Source organism: Palaemon carinicauda, chromosome 20 (assembly GCF_036898095.1).
Source record: "Palaemon carinicauda isolate YSFRI2023 chromosome 20, ASM3689809v2, whole genome shotgun sequence".
In the NCBI taxonomy this organism is placed as follows: domain Eukaryota; kingdom Metazoa; phylum Arthropoda; class Malacostraca; order Decapoda; family Palaemonidae; genus Palaemon; species Palaemon carinicauda.
In genome coordinates, this window is record NC_090744.1 from 85,005,941 (window position 1) to 85,010,940 (window position 5,000).

The following is a 5,000-nucleotide window of genomic DNA, read 5'->3' on the forward strand; positions in this document are numbered from 1 at the left end:
CATATATATATATATATATATATATATATATATATATATATATATATATATATATACATATATATATATATATATATATATATGTACATATATATATGCATATATATATACATATATATATATATATATATATATATATATATACATATATATATATATATATATATATATATATATATATATATAATATATATATATATATATATATATATATATATATATATATATATATATATATATGTACCGATATGAAAATACGATATGAAAACGGGATTTAAAAAAATACTTTTAAAGAGAACATTGTCATTATATACAGTATAACATTAAGACTTAAAGATTCTTTTAATTCAAACTTTTTATACTATTCCTCGGTTATAAAATAAGAGTTATCATTCATTTCCTTACTCTTTTATTAAGCTCAAGTTAAAAGTCAAAGAAATAAAACTTTTATTCTTAACGGGAAATGAATTCCTATCTGGATATCGTCGCTCAATGAAATGTTTTCTCACTGGTGAGAATATTGAGGGAAAATTTCCCGGAAAAAAAAAGAAAAAAAATTGTTTGTTCGAATTCACTTAAACTTTATTGGAAGTTCGGAACGGATATTCTGAAGGATCGCAATGTTAATTCAGATTAAGGCAAATGAAGTAAAACAATTAGTCATACATAACGAAACATACATATATCAGTAGACACACGCACACACACACACACACACACACACACACATATATATATATATATATATATATATATATATATATATATATATATATATATATATAGCATAGTAGGTATTACAGCATTGATAGTGAGGTCAAGAGAAAGGCCAGGAATGACTGGAGAGAATATTTAGACAGGAAAGCAGATATGTTTGAAAAAGCTATGAACTCAGGAATAGGTTGTGTTGTAACTATTGTTCATAAATTTATAAATGGCATCTCCACTAGGGCAAAAAAGAAGAAGCATATACCCATCAAAAAGAGAGATGGATCTGTTATCACAGCAGTAGATGAAGAAAGGCAATGCTGGATGGAATACTTTAGTGAGGTCATGAATACGAGATATGAAGTGAATAATTTGATTGATATACCTGAAGCTGAGGAAGACCTTCATGTGTCCATGAATGAATTCGGTGTGTTTGAAGTCGAAGCTATTATCAGAACACTCGAATGATGGAAAGCTTGTGGATACGATGGAATAACTTCCAAGAGGATTTAGGCAGGAAATCAAGTGACTTTGAGAATACTTACATGAAGAGGCATAACCTGATGAATGGGAACTATGAGAGTTTGCGAAAATGACAAAAAAATTAGATCAGGTAGTAGTTTGGGCAGGGCACTAGCCACCCGGTGAGATACTACCGCTTGAGAGTTATGGGGTCTTTTGACTGGCCAGCCAGTAGTACATTGGATCCTTCTCTCTGGTTACGGTTCATTTTCCCTTTGCCTAACACATACAACGAATAGTCTGGCTTATTCCTTACACATCCTCTTCTGTCCTCATACACCTGGCAACGCAGATTATCAAAAAATTCTTCTTACTGCACTGTAATTGTTCAGTGGCCACTTTTCTCTTTGTAAGGGAAGATGAGACTCTTTAGCTATGGTAAACAACTCTTCTAGGAGAAGGACACTCCAAAATCAAACCATTGTTCTCTTATCTTGGATAGTGCCATAGCCTCTGTACCATGGTCTTCCACTGTTTTGGGTTAGAATTCTCTCCCGTTCATGAACATAGCAAGTGCAAAATTAATGTTAATAGAGTCCTACCAAATGAATTTCCAGTGAACAGTGGAGTAATCCTAGGAAATATGTTATCACCTATTTTGCTCATCCTCCTCATGGATTTTGTTAGGCGTAGATAAGTTGGGGATGTCGGAGAAGGATTGGACTGGATTGGTAACAGGAAATTAGCGGACATAGAATTTCCTGATGACGCTGTTGTTTGCTTACCGGAATGCTTGAAATATCACATGAGGTTGGGCTCAGGATAAACAGAAGAAAGACAAATATGATGAAAAAGGAATATGCAATGGAAGATGAAATGAGGTATATGAAATATGTCCATTATTTTAGTTATTCGAACACTTAAACTAAAGTTTAATCTCAATAATATTCAGCAAAGGAGTAAAATAATAACATGGCTCGTAAATATAATTAGTTATAATCATCCTGCAAACATTTCTGTTCCTGGAATCTTCCATGTTGAAATAGAATAATTTTATTACGTTGCAGTAATATCTGCTATTGAATGTTTTCACGCCCTGTAATCTCATAGAAATTGCATGGAAATTGGTAACTTGTGGATCAATCTATCTGAAGAGTGCTTTTTACCGTTTACTTGCAGGATACAGAATTTTTGGCCTCCTGAAAAAAAAATAAAAATTATTACTCTTTAACCTTCCATGATTTGTTTTTTGTTTTGAAAAATCTTTACTTTTTGGATAGGTATATTTCTGATATTAATTTTGCGTCTTTTGCAGAGGAATAAATAAAAGGATTTCTTGCAAACAATAAATGAGGTGTCCACGAAAGTTTTAAAACTTCTGTTCAGTGTTTTTTTTCGCTGTTGATAACCTTATTTCTTTAATGTCAATCTGACGCCACTAAAGAAATAAGATATATTAGCATACAACTCTTTAACGAAAAAAAATTAAAATTATGAATAATTTAAAAATAAAAACAACAAATAATGAAGAATTGGATATAGATAAATATTTATATATCAATAACTGAGCACTGACTCCATAAATAGTCCTCGGGAAATATAACTTTTAGTAAGACTAACTGCAATATTTTCATTGGCTTAACATGTCATATGGACCTTCGAAACACCATATCTGGAATAGGACAAATTTGGCCTTTTCCAAATCTTCTAATTCACGCTTAACTTTTTCGAAGGGAAATTTTTTTCCATATTTTCCAGTCTTACTCTTCCGAAACAGCGTACCGTACGAGTGAGATGTTTAGGGTCTAAAAACCAGAAATTAAACTCAGTATATATATATATATATATATATATATATATATATATATATATATATATATATTTTTTTTTTTTTTTTTTTTCCCTTGTATAAGGATTGTCTCTAAAACTGAAAGTTTTCCTTCAAAGAACCCCGGAATTGAAATACAGTTTTAGAAAACTGGGATAAAGTCCAGTATGATCTCGCATTTCCGTCAATATATTGTACCTACTAATTTACGGTAAATGTTACAGAATATTAATTTTACAGTGACGTTTGCAATTAAATTTTGTACCATTAGTTTCCATTTACCTGTTAATATGTCGCCACCATTAGTTAAGAAAAATTATTTTGTTACTCACTTAATGTGTTCCTCGGTGTTGCAAAATATGTGACATTAATTAAATCAGACGAAAAATCACGATAAGGGATAATTTTCTAAGGAATTAGATGGGGTTTTAAGTTTTTACTTATATAATTTTTTCTTTCTTATTTTTTAACATGTTTTTAGTTATGTACTTGGTATAGAATTGAGATCATATTAGAGCATGGAAATTATTCTGAAACTATTGCATTAATCTTTTCTATATAAAATGTTAAAAAAATCTTCCGAAGACACTGAGATAGTTAAAGTTTATAAAATGCTCCTAGTCAATAGTTTTATGAATCTTTATGTCCCTTGGTTGGCTAGGTTTTATCCTTTGGGTTGCAACTACTGTTCTTCTATCCCTTTATATCTAAGGTTGAAGAAAGGAATGATGTGTCTCTCCACTGGGCCATAACGTGACGGTCCTTTCTTTCGCGTGACGATCATGTGCTTCCGCATCACCATTTGTCTTTTCTCCCTCACTCTTGAGCTGCCTGTTTGCTAGAAAGACAAAACTAATGCAAACACAGACTCCAGGTATAAGAAAAGATTCATGTGACCTTATCGTGTTATTAGAGACCAAGGTCCCTTTACTATGACAAATAGGCCTATGTAGAAGAATTATGAAAAGGGAAATAGACCCGATGTTAAATCTATGCAAAATCACCATTATTAAAGAAAAAATATGACACATTCGACCATCTTTAATTTTCAAAATTCCACATTCAAAATGACAGACGTCCTCATTATTTGAGATGAAGTATGTGCTCAAATATCCATTTTACCATAGATTTATTAATTACTAATAATGAATTATATTTTGTCATTGGTCCCTAAGTAATCGTAAGTCAAAGAGAAATATTTACGTTTCCAAAGATAGAGCACAGACCTTTGACTGTTATTTACAGAATCAGCATCAATATAAAACATCAATTCTATTGTCTTTGATGGATGCAGCAATAGTGGATCAACAAAATGAGTGATTCCAAAAAATGGGATACGGGCGTAACTGTTGCCCCAGATGTTCCTCTGCCAATTCCTGAAATCTTAATTTTTGGGGGAGAATATAATGAGTGATTTCTGGCAAATCACAAAAACAAGCAGTTTTCTTGACTTGCTTTTTTAAACTTTGATGTAGCAATTGGAATCTGCCAATATTGCAGAAGGAGATTAAGCTAACAAAAGTAATACAGTGGGACCTCTACATCAGAATGTATCTACATCCGAATTTTCCAACATCCGAAGTAAAATTCGAGCAATTTTTTGACTCTACACCCGAATTTTATTTCGACACACGAAGTAAGCATTTTTCGTCGTATCGATTGTATCCGAATTTCGACACGTGAAGTACAATTTGAACACGTTCCTACTCTACACCTGAATTTTTTTTTCGACACCCGAAGTAAACAATACATGTACGCATAGTCGGTACTCATAGCGCCTGATTTGTTTTTTATTTACGACTATAGAAGGACCCTCAATTAGCGCGGCTTGGGTCAGTCCTCTGTTCTCGTCGGCTTCTTGCGGTTGTGCCCTGTGCATTCTGCTATTATTGTACTGTTTTAATCGAGATTTTTTACGTGCATCCTTTTACGGTAATTTACGTAAAGTATGGGTCCTAAAAGGCTTAGTTTTGCAAGTGGTAGTGGTAGTGGTGAGAAAAGG